The following is a 16,658-nucleotide window of genomic DNA, read 5'->3' on the forward strand; positions in this document are numbered from 1 at the left end:
AACATAGGGTATGAGCTATTAGTCTGATCTGGTATGGCAATTCCTAAATCCCTAAATAAGTATCAACAATGGGACCAATACGAATTGGCCCCCAAACAGAGACTTGAAATTCAGCACATTACGATATGTAGAAGGCTTTTCTGGCTACCTGATTTGAAAGCATAATTCTATCCTATGGCTCAATTTTGTTGTTGTTGTTAATAATGTAGTTGCCAAACCACTTGTGAAATGTTTGTGCATTGGCAATATGACCTGCTCCACACAGCCAAACCCTCCTCAAATTGCTTTTAGTGGGTTTGCGTGGCCAGTATTGCCATGTTCTGTAACACTTGGGGTCTTCCTGCAATGGTGTGATGTGAAGAAGGAAAAATGAGCTAGCTTTATAGTGCTTGACCTTACAGTTCCTGGGACACCAATCTGTTGGACTTTTTTATTATTAGTCTAATGCACACTCTCATGGACTAAACACACCTTTTACGTTACCAATACTATATGAAGCTGAGCTCAGTTCTACCAGTTTATTAGGGTCTAGACTGAATTCTATGGGTGCAGCTTATATGGAGACTCAATCCCCTCTATGTTCCCCTGTTTGCACCAGCAGGGCTTATGCCAGCAGCAAGTCACCAGCACGCCAGCTCAGCTGTGCTGACTGGAATGTTGGAAGGCATAGCCACGGCTCCACCGATTCCTGTCCACTTATAAAGCAAATGTATGCAGGTTACCTTACCCCTTTGCGCTGTATCCAAGGTCTAATTAGCCTAAGGGGTGTGCAGGCTAAGTCACTCTTGCCCTATTTCTTTTGCCACTACTTTGTGAATGACACACAAATTTTGTTCTAAAAGCGAAATTTATATAATCCTACGTTACTGGGGGGATGTGCGCTATTGAGATCACCCATAATATGAAGTCTACCAAGTAGTATGACCTTTTTTCAAGCCGTGATAACTTTGCATATTTGGTCTTTACATACTTGTGGCTCCTACTGATTTTTGCAAATGAAAGCTTGACTTAATACTCCATAACATCCCTAGTTCAGTCCTGATGTCTTTCTGTTGTCGATTTAAATAATTTTATTTTCTATATATTTTAAAGCAAAAATGCCTAGTTGTATGCATACACTTTCTCTACCAGTTGGTATCCTAATGCCTTCCAAATGTCACTGACACAGTCAAAGGCGGTTTTAACTGCTTTTCCTTCTTTTCAGTATCTCTAATAGAAGGTTGAAAAGATGTTTGGGTTTTTTTAATATTGTGTTTGCCATGGTATTACGCAGGTTGAGGTCTCTATAACAATCCACGAACCTTGTTTAACCCTGTTTAATGTTGGACAGTTACAGGATCATGTTTACACTGACTCTTTGAGCCCACATATTCCATCAAAATTAACACAACAGGCCACAAGCAGATTAGGCCCCATTGTAATAGGTGCTAGACAAACACATGATCATTGACAATCGCTGCCTCAAAGATCTTGCAGTCTAAACAAGACCTAATGGGTGAGGAGACAAAGAAGCAGGCTGGGATGAAGTGGGGTAAAAGGGCTAACAATGAAATGTAAGAGGATACACCTATTCTTAGTCGATAGTAGCAATAACAGCTCTACATTTGCCTAGCTGTTATCAAAGATATTTGTAGCAAAGGGTACGAGAGAGAGAATGGATCAGTTTCTCCTTCTCCTGAGGCCCCCCTTCAGCAAAGCATCTGGGATTTGTCTTCACTGCAGAGTTAACTCAGGGTCTTATTCGGATGTTGCCCCAACCCCTCTCCTGTCCACACAAACAACCTTTGCACCTGAATTTTAAACCCAGGCTTGCTGGCCTGACTGGGGGTGTAGGCTGGAGCCTGGATGCTACTTTCCTTCAGGCTGATAACCCTCCCACTTTGCAGTGAGGACACCTGCTAAAACACTCAAGTGCTGATAGTCCTCCAGTGCTTTCCCACAGTTTCCCCTTCCTGTGCCCAGAAGGACAGACCTGTTGCCCCATGATTCACTGGGAAAGAATCAGAGCAGCTCATCTTATTGCAGCACAAAGACCTGTGGGACATGCCCCTAGGAGTGCTCGTGACACGCACACGAGAGTGCATCACCAGTGAGGAGGCTTTGCTGCTCACACCTGGGCGCCAATCATCTGAGTTAGTTTGGCAAAATCCTTAGGGCTTGTCCACACATGGAATTATTCTGGAATAGCTCCTATGCTTTAAATTCACACCCTGCCTTAATCTGAATTAAGCTTCTGATGTAGACAAGCCCTTAATATGTGCTTTTAAGTGCTTTGTTGAATCTCAGAGTTAATCCCTGGTTCCCACTGGTTTAAAGACCTATTTGCTAGTAGGGTTGCCAATTTTTCAAAATCGGACACTATTTTCTCGTTCACAGGGAGGGGTCAGTCCATGGAGGGAGGGGCCAGAGAGAGCTGTCAGGAGGCTGTCTAAGGTGGCGAGCCCAGCCACTGGCCCAGCTCCTCAAACTCCACACATGCACATTGGGATCCCTCCTCCTCCAGCCACAGCTGGTCTTCCCACCCTGCCAGTGGAAGAAGCCGATTGCAGTTACTGTGGTAATTGGACTTTTGGTGTCCCATCAGCAGTAGTAACTGGACACTACACAGGTACCCTTTCGACAGGACTTTCCAGTCAAAAACCAGACACCTGGCAACGCTATTTGCTACTGTAGCAGACCTGGCAGAAAATGAGGGATTTGTAAGCCAGATAACCCCCCCACCCTCACTTCCTATTACTCAACCCAGAGTAAACCTTTACACTGTAAAGATTTGAAAATACACAGAGACCTTCATGTCCCTTCTCCAGATTCCTGCCATGACTGGGGAGGAATGACTCCGCAGCACGTTATTCTAAGTTGGAGTGCTGGTAGCAAGGACATTCACTCATCTTGTATCTCTTTGAAATCACCCTCCTGACCATCAGCTTCACTGACTGGGGAGTGTACTTGCGGGAGAACGCGTTCATAGTGTCAGCCCATGGCCTGAATTTTCTAAAAGGTTTCCCAGAACCCTGACATCTGGCAGAAGTGGTCCCAACAGGAACCATGAGCTATTTTCCTACAAGTTTGTATCATTTCAGAGTGAAACTTGTGATTTGGGGTATATGTGTGTGTGTGTGTGTGGTTTGGTTTTTTTTGTTTGTTTTTTAACTGCATAGGATGGATTGAGGGCAAGACTTTTCTAAATGGAGCAGTGGAACTTTCCATTCTTATAATTTCTGGCCACACAGGATTATTGTTAATTAATACTATTTATTTAGGTCATTGATGAGTTCATCCTGAGGGGGCTAAAAAATAATATTTGAAAAGAGTTGGGAATATTGTGTGATTAGAATTGACTCAAACAGGTGACCTAAGAGACAGAGGAATTGCCTTGATTGACATCGTTTGGAACCTGCCTTTTGGTGCGTGTTAATTTTCACCTTTTTTCCCTTTTCTTTCCCTCATTGCTCCCTGGGGAATGGTTCCTTTACTTTGCTATTATGTAAGAATATTGCTTGCCAAGTGGCTGAGCTGGAAATCTCCAATAAGAGCTAATTTTGCAATCAGAATGATGACTGTATGTGATACACCTGCAGAAAGTGTTTTGGGTTATAAAAAGCCGCTGTTGACTGTGTCAGTGACATTTGGAAGACACTAGGATACCAACTGGTAGAGAAAATGTATGCACACAACTAGGCATTTTTGCTTTAAAATATATACATAATGATTTAAATTGACAACAGAAAGACATCAGGACTGAAGAGAAATTGGAAAGAATGGTAGAACGAGACGCTAATGGTCTGAATGCTTTAAACAGTTTAGGGTTTGTGATATTTTCCATTTGAAGTTAATACATATTTCATTTTTTTCAAAACCTTGAAAGGAATTTTAACCAGGAGCGATGGTAATGGATGTAGGTCAACCTAGATAGATTGGATTTACGGGCGCAAAAGCATGCAGCAGGACAAGTAGAATTTCTTTTCTGCTTTCTCTACAATATTACATTGTTTTGCCATTCAAACAATGTTGATTTTATTTTGTTTTGTTTTTCAATTTTAATTCCCACCAGAAAGAGCTCTTTCTATAGCTGTTTGTAATGATTGCAGGACTGTTATAGTACAATGAAAAGGTACTGATTTATGGAATTATAATATAATTAATTTGTAATATACAAGTTAGCAATTAATAGGAGTTAAAAGGGTAAATGCATTGGAGAGTAGGTAGCCATATATTGCTTTTTTGTAGTTAAGATGTTGAAGTGAAGATGGGGCTTTGCTGACTGCAATTTCAGACTCTGATTTCACACCCATTTTACCCTGATATAACACCTTTGACTTTGCTTGAGTTGTGCTGCTATAAGTGAGGTCCCAATCCATCCATTAGACTCATACGGCTGTAGAATACCTAAAATCTTTCATCAGTAGCTTTCAAAACACTTTACAACGGAGATCATTATTCCGGATTTACAAATGGGGAAACTGAGAGACGGAGAAGAGACTTACCCCAGGTTACCCAGTAGATCTGTGGCAGAGCCGAAAATAGAACTTGGGTCTCTTGAGTGTGTCTGCCTGCCCTCCTACTGAAAAATCCTACATCAAAAAATGTACACGATGGCAGGCATGGATATTTCTGCCCCACCCTGTCCTATGAGTGGGATTAACAGGAGTGCGTGATATGGAGGTGATGCGGCCTTCTAACCATGTGGAGCTTTAGAACCGGCAGGGAAGGCCAGTCCCCATCCCATAGCCTTCAGGGCTCCTTTGTAGAGCACCTTTCCCTACTGTGCTGCTCATTGATTGGATTCCCCACTGTGCATGGTTCCGCGATCTGGTGGGAGTGGAAGCTTCAGATGGAAATGTGTGGCTGCAACAGGAGATAATTTGCTGCGTGAGTTGCAGCGTGTTGCTACAAGTGCCTGCTCCCTCACCTGAACCGCCTCCCCTCTTTGAAGCTGGAGAAAAGTGGATATAAAGGACTGCGCAGTTCAGTGTGGTGGCTATGTAGTATTTATCCGCTCCTATCTATGCACCACAAGTGTGACCCACAGACACTGAAGATGGGAGTCTGATTCTTATAGCTTCTATCCTGAATCCATCCCAGCCCCAGGACAGGTTCCCTCTGGCTTTTGTTCTTCTCTCTCCTTTATTCCTCTTACGTTTTTCTCTCTCTACTCCTACGTGCCTTTCTATTCCTGCACCCAAATCGAACTCATTGGCACTCGGAGGACCAGCAGAATCTTTATGATGACTCCTACCAAGCCTCACTCTGTTGCCTCATTCTCCTCCTCCTCCACCACCACCACCACCACCACCACCACCACCACACCAGTGCAAATGGATGTCAGTGGTGTTACCACCAGTATGTGTGAGTAAGGGATCAGGCCAAATGTGTCAGGGCCAGCAGCAGCCCAGGCTCCAATGCCTTTATCGTTAGGCCGATTGTGTGGTAGGATATAAAACAGGTGCACAGCTGGCGCCTCCTGTGGCCCTTCCACTGCCTTATCCCATGCTTGTGAAGATTTGACGAGTAGGGAGCTGGCTTGTTCACGTAACTGGGGAGCCTGTGAACTCCCTTCCATTGAACGATCATCCTAGCTTTCCCGCTCCTCCTCCAGTCAGCCAACTTCATCCTTCCGCCAGCTGCCCTCCCCCGCAGGAGACTTCCTTACAGGTATCGACAGGCTGTCTACACTGGGATGCAGTGTAGACCACAGAGGTGGGCACTGTAGCATGTGTAACCCACACACCTTCTGGGTGTGGTGTTCTGTCCCATCTAGTGGCACCGAGACCACTTAGAAAAAGAGATAAAATGAGTCTGCTCTATGGCCTTACCTAGCAGCCAGTTCTGGCTTTTAGCTCATCTTGTAGAGATTCATGCACTAAGCTCCAGAGGTCCCCAGTTCAATCCCGCCCTGTCAATGACCAGTATCTGTAGGTCAGTGTTACAACTGGGGGCTCGTCCAAGATTTCAGCTGGGAAGACACTGAATCTTGGGACGTGCTTCCTCAATTAGGGGAAGTGTGTAACCCACACAGCTCCAAGCTCTGACTTTTTTAAAAAAACTTTGCGTGAAATTAGATGACACACTGTTTTGTTTTACCCTATCTGAAATCATGTAAGTCATAGTGGGCTCACTCTTGGAGTTAAAACAACACATCTGATCTATATTTTAGTTTTACATGCAAACTCAAAACCAATTTCTTGGCATTATTGCAACACAATTAATTGTGGACTTTGTGTCTGTTACAAGCTAGAGACAGTTGTCTTTTTGAAAGCTACCATTTGGATTTGACTGCTGGTATGGCTACAGGGTTGGACCTAAAATCAGGGAACGAATTTGGATTGAATTCCGGGTCTGAGCCAAGGAAGATTGGGAAATGGTTGAAGAATCAAGTTCTTAAGGACAGTCACTGGGGTATTCAGGCACTGTGGGAGGGTGATCCTCATTTAAAAATTTGAAATGGCTTAAGTAATAAAGTTGCTGTTCATTCTCTCAGGAACATGGTGTGACATTTTCTTTTAATTGCTGAGCATATACACCGTGCTGTGTAAAGTTACTAATAAAAATAATATACTTTTAAGCATCTGATTCAAAGCCCATGGAAATATACTGGAATCTTGCCTCTGCCATCAATTGGCCTTTAACCACCTGCAAAGACAGGCAGGTATCCTCTAAAATTATAGACCAGCAGACCCGCACTGAGCTACTAAGAGATAAATGGCAATATGCAGTATGGCCCTGACAGGCCCCCACTGAGACTGTCAACAGTACACTATCTACAACTGTAGCACTTCTGGTGAAGATGTTCGAAACCGATCGGACAGAGCTTTCCCATCAGCTTAACTCCTGCTTCTGCTAAGAGATGCTAGATATGGTGATAGACCTAGCACGGTCCATTCTGGTGCTTAGGTTGGTATAACTTACATCGCTCAGGGGCTATGGATTATTCACGCCCCGAGCGACTTAAATTATACCAAAGTAATTTGTAGTGTAGACATTCAGCTTTTGAAGATGATCTTTCAGAATTTCTTAATTCAAACTTGCATTCTATACCATGAAAGCAGCAACAACAAGGACACAAGGAGCTCAATATGTTTAGTGTAACAAAGAGAAGTTTAAGGGGTGACTTGTTCAGTCTAACAATTACCTACATGGGAACAGAAAAACTTGATGTTAAAGGGATCTTCAGTCTAGAAGACAAAGGTATAACAAGATCTAATGGCTAGAAGTTGAAGCTAGACACAAACACAATAAAAATAAGGTGCAAATTTTTAATAGTGAGGGTAATTTACCACTGGAACATGTTCCCAAGGGGCACAGTGGAGTCTCCTTCACTAGAAAATTTTAAATCAGAATTTGATGATTTTCTAAAAGATCTGGTCTAGTTCAAACAACAATTAATTCAAGGAAGTCCTATGGCCTGTGTCAGGCAGAAGGTCAAATTAGACCACAGTATTTCCTTTTGACTTTAAAATTTATGAATAAAAAAAATTAGTTACACTATGAAAGTGACACTGTACTTTTAGGTCCTGTTGCAGGGCCCACTTGGCCTTTGAAGAGAGTTAAGGGAGACTGAAGTACTGGACAATGTGCTGTAGTTTGTATGTAGAGCTGCTGCTTGGTGGACGTGGTGAGCTGATTTAAAATTTATATTAGTTTTTTTAATATTAAATAATTGGCAGAGCATTCAGAGCTTGTGTATGGACGCGTTTTCTTCTAAACTGAAAGGAAATAAATCAAAAAGCATAATCTGGTGAGGGAGTAAAATGTATACAACTTCTGAAAATGTAACATTTTATCAGGTCCATTCTACTGCTGGCTTCTTTAAATGTACCACAGTTTTTCCTGAAGATGAAAACTTTCAGTTTCACTGTTTACTTTGCCTTGTTTGTATATTTACTTAACCAATAAGAAGCTCACAGGCATGGGGCAATCGTCAATAAGCTTTATTTTAATATTCCAGACCTGAACTTTTTTTTTATATGGAGCTTTCTGCTTAGGAACTCACAGACTAGGTACCAGAATTTGAGTGAGAAGCAAGGACTATTGCAGTCTGTAAAATTAAATAAAATGATCCTTAATAATTGCTGAAAGGTCAAGACATGAAAATTAACACTGGGCTCCCTCACCAGTAAAAACAGGAATGAGAGAGCTGATACTCAGTCTGGTTGGATTGTAGCTTTAAGATTAGCTATTCTACTTGTGGTTTGTGGTTCTATGTTTAACAAGCATAAAATAGACATTTGTAATCCTGCAAAGATTTATGCATATGCTTAGGCCTAAACATGAGTCACTCCACTGAACTCAAGGGGGCTATTAATCTGTTTAACGATGGTATGTATGTAAATCATAGCAGGATCAGAGATTCTATGTAAGTACAGCGAAACATCTGGCTTGAGCTGAGTAAAAAAAAATTTGTCCAAAACACTTGGATGAAAAATGCAGATTTGGCAACACCAAATGTTTCATGAATTCTTGTCTGTTTCACCAAATTGTTTGTGCTGAAAAAGACAAAACAGAACCAGAAAGCTGTTGTTTTGACACTTTTTTTTGTGAAGTATTTTTTTTCTGTTTGAAATGACTTTTTATTTTGAAATTCCTTTGATTTTTACCTTTTTAAAACTTCAAAAATGTTTAAAAGTACTTGAAATGGAAACAAAATGTTTCAGTTGATCCAGTGTGAAATTTGGTTTTGACTTCAATTCACAAAACATGTTCGACAATTTTTTCGAATGGCTACTGAACTGAAAAAACAGTTTTCGTGCACCTCTTCATCTGCCAGTTTGATAAACCAGCAAAAATTGGTTCCTTACAGAGGCTAGTCTTTAATTAAAGGTCAAACAAAACTATGTGGAAACTTGACATCTTTAAATTATCCTTTGTAAATTAAGACTGATTTCCTTATTGAAAGGATCGGAGTGCATGCAGATATGACTGTATAACATGAACAGTAATAATAATTTTTAAACCAATGAAGATGCTTGACCCTTAATTATACAGGGCAGTGTGCTCACATAATTAGAATTGCTTTTCAAGTTGCCTAGATTTCGCATAATGTAGTTTCATGGCACACTAACGCCAAATATTATGGGCCACACAATTATTGTTACTTTCCTCTCTCCCTTGCCCTCTGAAGAGATTTTCTTCTTTACCGTGCGTTAACATTGATTTGTTTATTGACATCCTCTGGAATGCAGTCGCACCAGTGAGGGGTTATGTCACTGCCAGTCCTGTAACCTTAAGTGCCTCAGTGAGCAGCTGCTGTACCACCAGTGTCTGGATGCTTCCAGCCACCTTACAGTCATGTGGGTGTGTGCACATGCGTTAAGCAGCATTGACTCAGTAACTCTGATAACAGAGGCCTGCTTGTTACACCACTTCCACATTCTGGCTTCCACCATCTGTGGTTACACCTAGTAACATGGCCCCAACACCCTACCCAAGTCCCAGATTTTCCCAAAGCCATGTGTTCTACAATGTCCAGCCCTCTCCTGGACCATTGGAAAAGAGATTAAGGTTTGTTTGTCCCTTTAAAGGTGCAATGCCCAACAACTTGACACATTAACTGGCATTAACATTAGGGTTGCCAGGCGTCTCGTTTTCGACCGGGACACGTGGTCAAAAAGGGACCCTGGTGGCTCAGGTCAGCACCACTGACAGGGACGCTAAAAGTCCAGTCGGTGGCGCAGCAGGCCTAAGCAGGCTTTCTGGTTCCGTGCAGCTCCTGGAAGCAGCCAGCATGTCCAGCTCCTAGGCTCAGGGGCCAGGGTGGCCATGCCTTGAGTGCTGCCCCCACAGCTCCCATTGGCTGAGAACTTCAGCCAATGAGAGCTGTGGGGGCAGCACCTGTGGGCATGGGCAGCAGGCAGAGCCCCCTGTGCCTAGGAGTCGGACATACTGGCCGCTTCCGAGAGCCGTGCAGTGCCAAGGTAGGCAGGGAGCCTGCCTTAGCCATGCTGCACCACCAACTGGGAGCCATGTGAGGTAAGTACCACCCAGCCAGGGCCTGCACCCCAAACCCCTGACCCAGCTCGGAACCACCTCCCACACCCAAACTCCTTTCCGGAGCCCGCACCCCATACCCCCTCATACAGCCCAGACCCCTCATCCCCGGCCCCAGCCATAGCCCTCACCTCTTCCCACACCACAACCCCCTGCCCTAGCCCGGAGGCCCCTCCCATACCCTGAACCTCTCATTTCTAATCCCCCGCCCCGCACCTGAACCCACTGCCCCACCCAGTGAAAATGAGTGAGAATGCGGGAGAGCGAGTGACTGAGGGAGGGGGGATGGAGTGAGTTAGCAACCATAGTTAACATTCACTTTAATTCAAACACAGCACTGGGTTGGTTTAGATTAAAAGTAAAACGTTCGTTAACAGAAGGAGATAGAATTTTAATTAACGTCAAGTATAAAGATAGTTATAAATCTTATTAGCATATGTGCCTCAGGTGGCACATGACCAGGATTCATCACTGAATTTGGTCCACTAGATGGATCATTAACTTCCCCACACTAGATGGATCATTAACTTCCCCAGCTTGGGCCGGGTACTGATTGGGGGGGGGGGTGCAACATGAACACTGATCCATGTCCCCCAGTTAGAAATGATTAATAATAAAATGCAAGTGTTTTCACTTTTATTTTATTATCCTTTCTAAGTGCTAAGACTTAACACAACAACCTTTTTTTTCAAGGTAGTTTCCTTCCCAATCTACCTTCCAGCAAGATGGCTGACCACCCCTCTGGTCAGGATCTTCCACAAAGTCCAAAGTGCTCAATTCCTTTGTCGTCTTAGATGAAGGACGCCTTGCGGTTCATTGTCCCTCTCTTGAAATGGATTCTTTGGACCGTTACCCTTCCCCACAAAGTGAAGATCACTCAAGCTGTGGGGAAGGTGACATGGAGTCTCCTGGTGAGGGAAGTTTCATGCTGGTTTCTTCCCCTGCTGGTGTTTGCTAAAATGCAAATTGATCTGTTTCCTGCAGTCTCCTCCAGGCTGTGATACTAAGTGGCTTTCTTCTGCCCTTGTTGCCTTGATGATTCTGTTTACCTTCTACGTACATTGCATTCCCATTGTCTCTTTATACCTTGGAAATAGTTTCAAGGTGGCAAAATCACATTGATTTTGCTAGGCTGAGGTAACTTTAGCCCTGCCTGGCAGACAAACTTTACAGCGTGTTTGTAATTTTTAATTTGTCCTCTATTCATACACACAATAATAATAATAATGATCAGTATGATTTTAGCTTTCTATAGATATCTCTCATGACACCTATTTGATACAAGTTATGACATCAGTGAGTTGGGGTACACTCAACTGGACAGGCCAGCTGAAACATACCACCATATACCAGTGAACCTCTTGCACTGGGATGCTGCCAAGGTCACAATTGTCTACTGAAGTTTTCAACAGAAGCTAATATTGATGTTTGGATTTTTACTTCAAAATGTAGCTATGCAGCTGATGGTCATAATAATCAATTTGCAGGCATCATACTTGGACCTAAATATAAAGCACTGGTTTCCAGTCCGCCTGGTAAACTATGAGAAGTAAAAGCAAAAGGAAGTACTATTATCCCCACTTTACAGGTGGGGAACGGAGTTGCAGAAAGGTTAAATGCTTTGCACAAGTTGGTGTGTGACAGAGCTTGTAATTTATCTCTGATCTCTGTATCTAGTCTCTTAACCATATGACCAGCCTTCTGCTTGTTCAAGCCCAGTTTAAAAGAAGCACCCTTTGCATATCAGTGTTTACTCCAATAAGAATCACTTTTCAAGAATCCTCCTTTTTCAACCAAATCCATGACAAATACAGTATCTGGATGTTAATAAGTGACAGAGGGCAGAGGTGACAAAGGCTCTAGGGTTTGTTATTCCTGACCTAGGGATAAAAGAATCCTCTAGTTGGAAAGATACAGGAGAAGTGTTGTTTTCATTAAAAATTCTTTTCCCCAATACCAATAAGTTAAAACCCTCTTTTCATTACATTGAACATCTGAGGAAATAGGTTTGCAGAGCAATTCACAGAACACCTGTAGAATGTTGTCAAATAGCCATGGGCAATTACAGTGCCAGTCAGAATGGAATTCATTAGTATTACTGGCATGAGTAGTTATAACAATTAGCTAAGTCCCTCTGGTGAAATGAAGATGGTCTTTAAAACTCCCAGCCTCTGCTTGTTTTGCATAAAGCAAAACATGCAGCTATCCATATAGGTACAGGAGGTGGAGTAGAAACACTGTTACTTATGGATGATGAATGAATGTGGTTTAATAGGGAGATTTGCACTTTATTTTATCTGTGTCATCTCATTTTTGAACCAAGTGTTGATGTTTGTCATCAGCTATCTAACCAACTGTCCCACGGAATTGAAGCTATAATGATGAGACATGCAATTGTTGAATGATTTTCCAGTGGAAGTATCTTTTTCACAAAATCTCTAGGGAGACAGTAAAACAATATATTGTTTCCATTTATATGTTAGATAATGGTGCCCAGGGGAGCTATTACCATCTCTATTTGGGATAATGGAACCTAACAGGAATTTTAGATCAAAGGGCACATTTGCAAAGTTATTTAAGCACATTTTATTTCTTGTGTGAGAAAGTTGCAGAGCCTACATGATTACCTGGAGCAGAAGACTAATTCTCTGGATCTTTAGAATAAGGAACATATCATAGTGTAGTATGCTGAAAAAACAAGGTCTCTCTAGATATGTTGGAGGCTCATCTTGAGGAACAAGTACAAGACTCGTTCTCATTGTTGGTAGAAATAATGCTCCATGAAGACCACATCCTCAGGATAAGTCTTGACCTTGTTGAAGTCAATGGAAGTTTTGCCAGTTACTTCAGTGAGGGCAGGATTTCACCCTTGGTCTCTGGAGAGTACATAGGCTATCCTGGCTGCTTCTCAGATTAGTGTAGTACACCATTTTCCTCACCACTTACAGTAGCTCGCCCATTGAGCAGTACTAATTTCAGCCTTAGTCAGAGCTCCTCATCTCCTGACCCTGTAGGAAAGGGCGATGAATGCATTTGAGTGTCAAAGTAGGGATTTGGGAGAATATCTGTTGGGTGGAAAAGCAGCTGCTTCTGGATGATGGGTTGGACGTTGCCCACTCTCTGGCATCTAACAAGTCCTAACCACACAAATGAAAGAGAAAATGAACAGTTAGGTGGAAAATCAGGAACCTACTGTCAAACCAGTTCAATTAAAATAATTTCAACTTAATGAAACATACATCAACATAGTATGAAAACTTTCAGAGGGTTTCACTCTTTAAAAATTATTCCCAAATTGGCTCTTTCAACTCTAGATAGGCCTTAAGCCATTAAATTTCTGATTCAGCAAAGGACTGAAGTACATGAGCAGTTCCATCCGCTCCAGTGGGAGCTACTCCTGATTAAAGTTATTAATGTGCTTAAAGTTACCTTGTTGATATGTGGAGTAGGACATGGAAGGGTCAGGAGAAATCAAGGGGTAGCCATTTTATTTGACTGAGTTCCATGGAGAATTCCTGTGAGCAGAAAAGAAAAGAAATTCCTATTAAGTGAGGGGAGGGAGAGGGTAAAAAAAATAAAGCTTTGAATACAAAGGAATCTAAATGGTGTTTAAATTGGATTGTTTATGGTAAGTGAATATTATGTCTTGCTTCAGCTGGGGAGCTGAGTGTTGATTAGATAAGGAGAAACTTAGAGCCAGACACCCATGAGTGTTGTACATGTTTATTGTTAGTTTTATGTTTTTATGCAGTAACTCTTCTGAATGCTGAGGATAGAAGAACACACCAGAGGGAGAGTAATCAGAGGAGTGATTGTATCTGATAGATTATCTTTCCATTTAAAAAGACTTAATGGAAATGTGTGTGCACGATAGCTGTAGCCGTGTCAGTCCCAGGCTATTATAGAGACGAGGTGGGTGAGATAATATCTCGTATTGGACCAACTTCTGTTGTGGGGAGAGACAAGCTTTTGAGCCACACAGAGCTCCTCTTCAAATCTGTGTGGTTCGAAAGCTTGTCTCTCTCCCCAGCAGAAGTTGGTCCAATACAAGGTATTACCTCCCCTACCTTGTCTCTCTCTAGTAATGGAAATGGCGCATTTTCAAAGAAAAACTGAAATCACATTTTAGGGGGGAAATAAATGTTAAGAATATATTTTGTCATGCATTACTCTACCTGTGCAAGTTGATTTGGAGGTCGGCAATTAAAGTGAAAGAGATTTTTTTTGTTGGACTTGAGGACAGTGTTGTCTGAGTGTGTGGTTAGGCCCTATTCAGGAAGGTATTTCAGCATGACTACTAGCTTAAGCAGATGTGTAGTCTGTTGACTTCAGGTACCCTGAATAACTTAATGAATTGGAGCTTTAGGAATTACAAGCCTGAATACTACTCATTGCCCTGCGCTCTATGCTACAGGCTCTTTTCTTGTTGTTGGCAGGGTGGTTCTGGGTGCAGGATTTGTACCCAAACTGGACATAAGTGATCTATCTAAAGGGTGCCCATGTAAAAGTCAGCAGCACAGCCCTCCACCTTGCAGCAAACCAGCTAACCCACTGTAGATACATTTGGTGCACAATATACTGGCTCAGCCTTAGCTCTCTGTAGTAGGACTAGTTGGGCATAGAATAGAGTATGCGGTGTAAACTAAGACACCAATGGAACTGGTTGAATTTTGGGTGACTGTTTATTTGTGTTAACATTAAATTGAAAATTACCGTGTGGCCAACTGATGACATGTTCTGTTTATTAGCATAGATTCATGTGTTGCTCTTCTTAACTTGCCCCACAGAGGTGAGGGCAGCAACTAGGAGGAGACCAGTGTTGCCAACTCCCACGATCATTGCAAGTATTACAATCTCTGACAATTGCCTAAAAGCCCCAACCCGTGGAGTCATGTAATTATATGAGACTCTTAGCAGTAAAGTGTTGTGTAGCAATTGGGAAATATTCCTTTAAATAATTTGCGAGCCTTTTAGTGGCCCTCACTACCTTTCTGGAGACACAAGAACCTTACAACAGCAGTTAGATGTATATATGTAGCTAGACCTTGTATGTTTAGTAAACTTGGATATTTGCGTTAGTAGGAGCATTGCCAGCAGATCGAGGAAAGTGATTATTCCCCACTATTCGGCACTGGTGAGGTCACATCTGTAGTATGGCATCCAGTTTTGGGCCCTCCACTACAGAGAGGAGATGGACAAATTGGATAGAGTCCAGCGGAGGGCAATGAAAATGGTTAGGGGGCTGTGGCACATGACTTATGAGGAGAGGTTGAGGGAACTGGGGGGAGGGGATTTGATAGCAGCCTTCAACTACCTGAAGGGAGGTTCCAAAGAGGATGGAGCTAGACTGTTGTCAGTGGTGGCAGATGACAGAACAAGGAGCAATGATTTCAAGTTGCAGTGGGGGAGGTCTAGGTTGGATATTAGGAAACACTATTTCGCTAGGAGGGTGGCGAAGCACTGGAATGGATTACCTAGGGAAGTGGTGGAATCTCCATCCTTAGAGGTTTTTAAGGCCTGGCTTGACAAAGCCCTGGCTGGGATGATTTAGTTGGGGTTGGTCCTGCTTTGAGCAGGAGGTTGGACTAGATGACCTCATGAGGTGTCTTCCAACCCTATGATTCTATGACCCCAAGGTGCCTATGGGATTTCTTCATATTTCGTGTGTTGTGTAAAGAGCAAAAGGCACAACAGTATTTTTCTAGCCTTCGTGGTTAGGGTAAGAAGCTTGAAAACGTGAACCCTAACGTCTCAAAAGCCAGAAGACAAATGTAAAGACCAACGCTTATTTCTTTACAGTCATGAGATTTTAAAAATACCTTGGGGAGCTAGGCTAATTCATTGTGTTTGGGGTTGGCAAAAATATCGGTAGAAAAACTTGAAAGAGGGGGAGAGTAGTCATGGGTAAGGGAGAGTAAGATGGGGTTACCCTTGTTCAGATTTAGCGCACTTTCTTTTTTGTATCTTGTTCTGTATCTCACTGATGTCTCATCGCAACTATCATACAAGTGTAAATCAAAGCTTAGTTCTAAACATAATACATTTCCAAACGCAAAGCGAACAGACTCTGCAGGTTATTTGACACCAATCTAATGTTAGCAAGAGGGCAGACTGATTATTGCTGCTACAATACAGAGTGGCTGACTGTGGTATCGCACAGCAGGACCACATAAGAAACAGCACAAAGCTAGTGCTTCTTGCCATTATTGGATAACAACATGAAAATATTGAGCAACATGGTGGGACTATCCTTCCTGTCTTCTCACAAAGCCAACTAATACCTATTAGTCTTGTTCTCAGCACTAAAAGTAAATACTAAAGTGACCAGTCTGTGCCTTTGTCTGTTGAGTCACAGCTGTCTGACTTCCGAGGCAAAGTGCTATTTAACAGTATTTTTTAGCTCTTGAATAAATACCGGGTTATGTTCTCCTGTCACGTACAAGTAACTCCTAGGGTGGTCCTAGAGTATTTGGAAATACTCAAATATGGCAGTGGAACTTTTCCTTTCAGTGGGATTTACAAAAGTCTGTAAGTGAGTTAGGTGCCAACTCCCATTGACTCTCCTATCGTAATCTATGCATACATGAGGCTGAATCCTGCTGTCAGTAAAGTCAAAGGGAGATTTGGTATGACTTCGGTGGGAGCAGAATGGGGTCTTGATTCATGGCTCATTA

This window comes from Eretmochelys imbricata, chromosome 15 (assembly GCF_965152235.1).
Source record: "Eretmochelys imbricata isolate rEreImb1 chromosome 15, rEreImb1.hap1, whole genome shotgun sequence".
NCBI classification, from domain to species: domain Eukaryota; kingdom Metazoa; phylum Chordata; order Testudines; family Cheloniidae; genus Eretmochelys; species Eretmochelys imbricata.